We start from the raw sequence: 9095 nt of genomic DNA on the forward strand, positions 1-9095 counted from the left end.
TTTCCAGGTTGTACTAGATCTAACAAGTGGTCAAAGTCAATAGACGAATCCATCTCTACCATTTCCAGTGCTTGTGGGGGACGATAGAAGTCAATTGGGTCCAACACCTGTATATCCCATTTGTCCACCCATTCAGTTGACTCACAGTCATCGCAATTTTCCTCTGCACATGATGGACAATAGCATGCCATTTTTTGTGTGTGGATACTCCATGAACCTGCATCAGAGCTTCTAAAAGAGTGTAACTCACTAGATCCTATTAGTGTGCAACAATTTTGATATAGTGCAATGTTAGTATTATCTATCAACCAAAAAAATCTATGAACTATAGACTCACCTTCCTTACCTGGATGGATTTTGCATGTATCAATATTGCTCCATCTTTGTACTTTAGTTCTTCATGAGCCAAGGCTCTTTTAATGCATGCACCTGCACCATCATGCTCTCCCTTACCATGACCAGCCTTTGTGAAATTTCACATATATTGAATTCTACACAACCTGTGCATCCTGCTCAACCAATAGAACTTCCATGCATTCTTGAATTGAGATGCACAATTGTCTGACCAAATAATGTGTTGATTATATGATATGCCCTTGTTAGCCAAATCTCCATAAAATAGTTGAAAACAACCATGTACGAACTTTGTAGAATGTGATCGATCATCGCTGATGTAAAAATGGTACTCCCTCAAAATCTTCCTATCATCCTTTGTACTTGTAGGTGAATGTATGAATGTTATGTGAACAAATATGAAAACCTGTTGAGATGTATAATACTTTTCTTGCACTTCATTTTGTGGTTGTAGTGTGTAGATCTCTACAAAATCTACAACTGAAACAATGGTATCTAATGGAAACGTATCCTTGCACAACTTGAATTGCAAATCCAACCATCGAGCTCTATGGGTATGCCTTGCATACTCATAAATAATCTTTTCATGAAAAACTTCATGAACTCATACACTAGAATATTTTCAATGACTAGATCACATCTTTTACCATGTTTCCCATCTTTTAGAGCATATGTCACTGTCTTGAATTTTTTGTAATCTACTATTTCATTTCCAATTGCATGCGTAATATCCATATGTTGACAAGTTGATAAAAGTTGCAAAGAACCACAAAATAAGCACGTACCATCCAAGCATCATGTCTTGTAAAATTTTTGGCCATCCCTTATTTCACATAAAATGTTGGATATGAATTCCCTTGAAGATCTTAGTGGCTCTTTTATGTCACAATCCTGCAAAAAAAACTGAGAATGCAAAACTACGCATATATGCCTAAAAACAACAAAATGGTTAGAAAATTCAATATGTATCCTACAACAACAAGTTGTGCGTGTGTGATTTATCTTCACATAAAAAGGTTTACCCATCTCAAAAAATCTTTGACCTATTCGAATTTGAAGATACATAGCAATAAATTTTGCAAAATATTGTGTCTGAGTTGAGTCCAAAAAATGTTTCGCATGTGGCTCGCAATTTTGACTACCAATCCTCCTTCTTACAACATCTCTTTGATTAGGAGAAACAAGTGGATTATTTTTCCAAAAATCTTCAATCAATGATTTCAAGGCTTCACTACTTTCTTTATCCTTTCGCGGTAGTCTATCGCTAAATGTCCATAACTCATTTTTTTTGGATCTTCTAATCTCTCACGCCTTAGCATGGCTCTCCTTAGGGTACCTCTACCAATTTTTAATGTTTTTCTTGTCTTTCTTATGAGTCAAGCTTTTTTCATTTGGATACTTACTATTGTCAATGTGAGTACTCATCTTGTGATATTACTATCTTTGGTGCGTGATTTAGAACCCACTTTGTAATAAGCACTTATTAGATTCTTTACAATATTTCTTTCATTTGAATCGTCCATCGTTCTTAGCCCAAGAATCTTCATGGTAGGCATAAATTTCAAATTTCTCATCATTTCAACAAATAATTGGCATTGACCTATAATATTTAATTCTTCAAAAAATAATCTCCACATACTATTAACTTTTCTTTGACAAGTACTCTTGCTAATCTTGTCAGGCATTGATTTCAAAATGTTAGTATCAATATCAATCAAATATTTTGGTCTTCTAAAACGAATTCTAGAAGGTGTTCTAATGTCTTCAATTCTCTCAACATTTTGAACATCAATATAAGGTTGTGTATTGCGTACTTTGAACCGAAGGTGATGTGCCTTGGCAATAAGATGTAAAAGATGGAGTATCACCTACTTGATGTGTTGATGTTGTGCTTTCAACATGACATGATGGAGTGTGTATATTGTTGGATGTACAAATCAGTGTCTCTTCTACATGAGAGGAAGATATGCCTTCAACATTGGAAGATGGTACTCCAACATTGGAAGATGGTGTAGCGGATGATATGACTCCAACAGTGGAGGATGGTGTAGCTTCACAATTCAATTGTCTTCTTGAGCATAACAATCTCATTCGTTCTCTTTGTCTTTCTAATTCTTCCTCTTTGTTTCTTTGTACTAGTGGTTCTCGATCCTCTTCAAAAGTCAATTCTTCATTATTGCTTTGTAATTTTCTTTGTTCATGTAGTAATTTCATTTTATCTCTTTTAATTGCCAAATCTCTCTCCCTCTCTTCATTTGTTTGAATCTTTGGTTTCTTCCTTGGCATGATGATGATTTCTACATGTCAAATTATTCAAACATACGAATTACTTAAACTGTGTAAATTACAAATTATTCAATTACATATAAAAATTATAATTATTTGAATGATTACACAATATATATCAAACGACTTGTCAAATTTCTAACCATTCTGAAATAACATTTCATTCAAACATACAATTTTCAATGAATTCACTATATATTAAATAACATGTCAAATTATAATCAAATTTGTATCTATATATTGACAAACAATATTTAAAATGGTTTGCACTAACCTTTTCTATACAAGGAATATTCAAAAAGTCTTCAAATCACGTATCCAATGATTGAATTTGGTGTTTGCTAACTTCCAAAACTGTTGAAATAGTGTTTGCTATGTTGAAACCCATGATTTCTTTCGGAATAACAGAGTGCATAACAGAACAAAAGCAAAAAATGGATGAAATGGGCCCCAAGGTTGGTTTTTTACCATTTTTAGGTATTTGAGATAGTGGGTGCGCACTATAGCATGTACGCACTATGTGAAATCACATCACTCCCCATCCTCCCTACTCCCCATCCTCCCTACTCTCTCTCCCATCCCCTCCCTCTCTCTCTTCTTACTCTCTCTCCCCCCTCCCATCCTTTACTCTCTCTCACTCTCCCTTTCCCACCACCTACTCTCTCTACCTCTCTCACCCTCTCTCCTATCCCATCCCCGACTCTTTAGATCTCTCACACACTCTCTTATCCCCCCTATCTCTCTCTCCCTCTCACTCTCCCTCTCCTACTGCCTACTTTCTCTCCCCATCTCCTACTCTCTCTCCTCTCCCATCCCCTACTTTGTCTCTCTTACACACATTCCCATTCCCCCTATCTCTCTCCCTCTCCTACTACCTACTATCTCTCTCTCTCTCCCTCTCTACTCCCTCTCTCTCCCATCTTGTACGAGCTCTCTCTACCACCACCTACTCACTCTCACACTCTCTCTCATTCCCTACTCTGTCTCTCTTACACACACACACTCCCATTCCCCCTCTCTCTCTCCCTCTCCCACCGCCTACTTTCTCTCCCCCATCCCCTACTCTCTCTCTCCTCTCCCATCCCCTACTCTCTCACACTCACACTCTCTTCCATCCCCTACTTTGTCTCCCTCATACACACACTCCCATCCCCCCTCTCTCTCTCCCTCTCATACCACCTACTTTCTCTCCCCCATCCCCTTCTCTCTCTCTCCTCTCCCACTCACACTCTCTCCCATCCCCTACTCTATCTCTCTCACACAGACACTCCCATCCCCCTCTCTCTTTCCCTCTCCCACTGCCTACTTTCTCTCCCCCATCATTGTACTCTCTCTCTGCCACCCCCTACTCTCACACTCTCACACTCTCTCCCATCCCCTACTCTCTCTCTTTCATAGATACACACACTCTTATCCCCCCACTCTCTCCCTCTCCCTCTCCCACTCCCTCTCCTACCACCTACTATCTCTCTCCCTCTCAAGTTCTCTTTCTTCCTCTCTACTCTCTCTCTCCCATCCCTTACTCTCACTCTCTCTCCCATCCCCTACTATGTCTCTCTTACAAACACACTCCCATCCCCCCTCTCTCTTTCCCTCTCCCACCGCTTACTTGCTCTCCCCCATTGTCGTACTCTCTCTCTGCCACCCCCTACTCTCACACTCTCTCCCATCCCCTACTCTCTCTCTTTCATAGATATACACACTCTTATCCCCCCACTCTCTCCCTCTCCCTCTCCCACTCCCTCTCCTACCACCTACTATCTCTCTCTCTCTCTCTCTCTCTCTCTCTCTCTCTCTCTCTCTCTCTCTCAAGTTCTCTTTCTTCCTCTCTACTCTCTCTCTCTCCCATCCCTTACTCTCACTCTCTCTCCAATCCCCTACTATGTCTCTCTTACACACACACTCCCATCCCCCCTCTCTCTTTCCCTCTCCCACCACTTACTTTCTCTCCCCCATTGCCGTACTCTCTCTCTGCCACCCCCTACTCTCACACTCTCACACTCTCTCTCATCCCCTACTCTCTCTCTCTTTCACAGATACACACACTCTTATCCTCCCACTCTTCTTCTCTCCCATCCCCTACTCTCTACATTAGTCACGCACATTCCCATTCCCCCTCTCTCCCTCCCCCTCTCCCTCTCCCACTCCCTCTCCCACCGCCTACTTTCTCTCCCCCATCCCCTACTCTCTCTCTCCTCTCCCATCCTCTACTCTCTCACACTCTCTCCCATCCCCTACTCTTGTCTCTCTTACACACACACACACTCCCATCCCACCTCTCTCTTTCCCTCTCCCACAACCTACTTTCTCTCCTCTATCGTCGTACTCTCTCTCTACTACCCCCTACTCTCACACTCTCTCCCATCCCCTACTCTCTCTCTTTCAGAGATACACACACTCTTATCCCCCCACTCTTCTTCTCTCCCATCCCCCCTATCTCTCTCCCTCTCCCTCTCCCACTCCCTCTCCTACCGCCTACTATCTCTCTCTCTCAAGTTCTCTTTCTTCCTCTCTACTCTCTACTCTCTCTCTCTTCCCCATCCCTTACTATCACTGTCTCTCTCCCATCCCCTACTCTCTCTCATGATCTCCCATCTCATAATCTCTCTCTCTCTCTCTCTCTCTCTCTCTCTCTCTCTCTCTCTCTCTCCCATCCTGTATGAGCTCTCTTTGCCACCACCTAAGTTCTCTCTCACACTCTCACACTCTCTCCCATCCCTTACTCTGTCTCTCTTACATGCACACTCCCATCCTCCCTCTCTCTCTCCTCTCCCATTCCCTACTCTCTAGATTTGTCACACACTCCCATCCCCCCTCTCTCTCCCTCTTCCACTCCCTCTTACACTGCCTACTCTCTCTCTCTCAAGTACTCTCTCTTCCTCTCTACTTTCTCTCTCCCATCCCCTACTCTTACTCTCTCTTCCATCCCCTACTCTCTCTCTCTCTCTTTCTCTCTCTCTCTCTCTCTCGCCCCCATCCTGTACGAGCTCTCTCTGCCACCTCCTACTTTCTCTCAAACTCTCACACTCTCTCCCATCTCTTACTCTATCTCTCTTATAAATAAATATGCATTCCCATTCCCCCCCACTCTCTCTCTTGCAATCCCTATCCCACTACCTACTCTATCTCTCTTACATGCTTCCATTCCACCTCTCTCTCCCTCCTACTCCCTATCCCACCACCTACTATCTCTCTCTCTCTCACTCTCTCCCTCTCTTTCCCATCCCTCGTCCATTTCCTACTCTCTCTATCTCTCTCTCCCTTCTCTCATTCTCTACTCTCTCTCTCTTTCACACACACACACACCCATCCCCCCTCTCTCCTCTTCCATCCCCTACTTTTTCTCTCACTCACTCTCCCTCTCCCACTGCCTACTCTCTCTCTCTCTCTCTCTCTCTCTCTCTCTCTCTCTCTCTCTCTCTCTCCCTCTCCCTCTCTACTCTCTCTTACATTTTCGCACTCTCTCCTATCCCCTACTCTCTCTCTCTTTCTCAATTACACACATTTCTATCCCCCCTTTCTCTCCCTCTCCCACTCCCTCTCCCATTACCTACTCTCTCTTCCATCCCCTACTCTCACTTGAGCTACTTTGTCTTCCCCTTCTCCCATTCCACACTCTCTCTCTTTCACACACATGCACTCCCATCCTCCTCTCTCTCACTCTTCCTCTCCCACTCTGTCTCCCATTGCCTACTCTCTCTCTCCCTCATCCACTACTCTTAATCTCCCTCTCCCAACCTATACTCTCTCTCACACTTCCTCTCTCTCCCATCCCCTACTTTCAATCTCTTTCCCCCATCCTGCACTCTCTCTTTTCCACCCCTACTCTCTCTCACACTTCCTCTCTCTCACATCTTTTACTCTCTCTGCCACCCCTACTCTCTCTCCCATCCTATACTCTCTTTGTCACCCCTACTCTCTCTCCCATCCTATAATCTCTTTGCCACCCCTACTCTTTCTCACTTTCTCTCTCTCGTCTCCCATCCCTACTTTCTCTCTATCTCTCTCTCTCACACATGGTCATTCCCTTATCCCGCCCCACTAACCTAGTTCTCTTATAGCTACTAAGAAATCATTTTTTAGATAGCACGTGCGCGCTATAGGGCACACACACTATTGAAAGCTTATTTAAATCTGAGCCTAAGGCTTGGTTTTGCCTTGGAGATCCAACCCAAAGGTTTGGAGTTTATGAACAGGTCTGAGACGTGTTTTCCAGCAAACATACCAAAAATGATTATTTTTTCTTGTGTGCTCCCCTTCAAGATTCCTCATGGTTGGGTATCAATAAGATCAGGTTACATAGCATTATAGGTCTTTGTGTTAGTTATCTAACCATATAATTTTTTTTTATTTGAACTATTTCAAACCTTTCATCTATAATTTCTTTTGAATGTATGTTCATTTTTTGTCAAAAACCATAATGTACTAATTGGGCTATAGATTTTAGCTTGTTCATTGAGTTTTGCAACAACTTAAGTTTTTAGAAACTAGACTCCATTCTACACACTTTAAAAAAAAAAAGTTTTGATTTTAGATTAGTTTTCAATTATTTCTAGGGGGAGCACACAGATATTTCATGTTTTTGGGATGTGTCTAGTTAAAAAAATTATTTTAAAAAAAATACACATTATAAAATTATCCGAAAAATCTAGAATAAACTACATAGTGTTAAGTAACTTTTGACTAGAGCGATTAAAGAATTTCAAAAAAAAAGTTAAAATTTTAGGGGGGCCACACTTTGTACTGTGTTATGTTTTTTTGGAATAAACAGTACCACTTTTTGTGGGCCCCTTTTTTGAGGACCTAAAACTAAACCATTTTGAAAAAAAATTAGTAGTTTAGAAACTAGATTCAAAGGACTACGACTTTTGTTTTTTTCATATCTTAAAATTTTGAGTGTAACTATCTTCAAATTATTGTTGAAGTTCAAAATTTGTAGATTTCAAGGAAAAGGTGTCCACTTATACCCCCTTTTGCCACCACAACTTTGTGCACTTACCCATATAGGTACAATTAACAAGAACAAAGGCCATGCTAAGGATTCAGATGATACCAGGGAGAACAAAAATATGAAAGAGTAAAAGAGAAACTTTCTCTTGTGTTTAAAATGTCATGAATTTTTATACTTTTTGCAAAAATTTGTCATGAATTTATATGTTTTTGTTATTCATGAACAATTTTGTTGTTTTAAACCACAGTAACTGATGATCCAAGGTAACAAAACATATAGGTCCCAAACAAGGATTTATTAATAGAGAGAAATTTGTTCAAGTCTAACTCTAGTTTTTTTGGACGGACTGGTTTTTCAAATTAGAAACCCCTCTTTTTACTCTAGTTTGTTTAAAGAGTTTAAGAATATAATTAGAGCTTAAGTGGTGATTCGGCACTAGAACCACAAAAAAATTTCATAGCTACTTAGCAACAGGTTGAAGTTTGGTTTCTTGACACACAATTTTCAGTAACAGTGATTGATTATAGGCATTGATATAAATCCTGGAAGATTTGAGAAAGGTATGTAAAGGATGCTTTTATGCATTTTATATTGACCCATATTGCAATTTCTCTTTCAACCCATATTTTTCTCATTGTTTGATCTGCTTTCGTTTCAGCAAAGCAATTTGGAGTAACAGCATGTATAAACCCAAAAGACCACCACAAACCTATTTCGCAGGTTTCTTAACCGCAATTTTGATCCCATATTTTTAGTGAATATAAAGCTATAGTTTTTCAACCAATGTATGAGTTTCACCCTTGTATAGTATGAAAGCATAAAAATATAAATAAATCTCTTTTGATCTTATAGGTGATTGCTGAATGAACTAATGGTGGTGTAGACTATAGTATTGAATGCAGTGGGAGTCAATCAATTCGGGCATTCGATTCTTGTCATGACTTATATCCTCTTCCCCTGTTTCATATAAAGGATTTTCCCATTACAGTAAAATAAGATGTATATGTTGCACATTCTAACTTAAAATTTTGTGTGAATTTGAAGGGGTGGGGAGTGACGGTTTTAATCAGAGTGCCTAATTATGATTCAATCGTTTCGACTGGTCCTCTCTCTCTCTCTCTCTCACACATGTGTCCTTATCACTCAATATTTCTCTCTCAAATGCATGTCTCTTATCCTTTATCCCCTTATCTCACTCTCTCTAATGCATGTCTCTTCCTTCATATCACTTTATCTCTCAATTTTTCTCTCTATGTCTACCTCATGTTTCTCGAACTTCCCCCTACCCCTCTAATATTTTCTCCTTTTATAACCGCTTACTTTCTTTGTCTCATTTATATTTATCTGTCGCCCTCTCTCGTAGTGTCTACTTTATGTGTCACCCTCTTTCCCTTGTCTCATTTCCTCTCACATCACACACTCATTTTCAAAATTGATTACATGTATAGACTTTGAATTTATTTATAAAACCTAATTTTATTTGTAAACTTAAACTTTATTTCAA

Source organism: Cupressus sempervirens, chromosome 11 (genome assembly GCF_028749045.1).
Source record: "Cupressus sempervirens isolate cs-2001-9-10 chromosome 11, ASM2874904v1, whole genome shotgun sequence".
In the NCBI taxonomy this organism is placed as follows: Eukaryota; Viridiplantae; Streptophyta; class Pinopsida; order Cupressales; family Cupressaceae; genus Cupressus; species Cupressus sempervirens.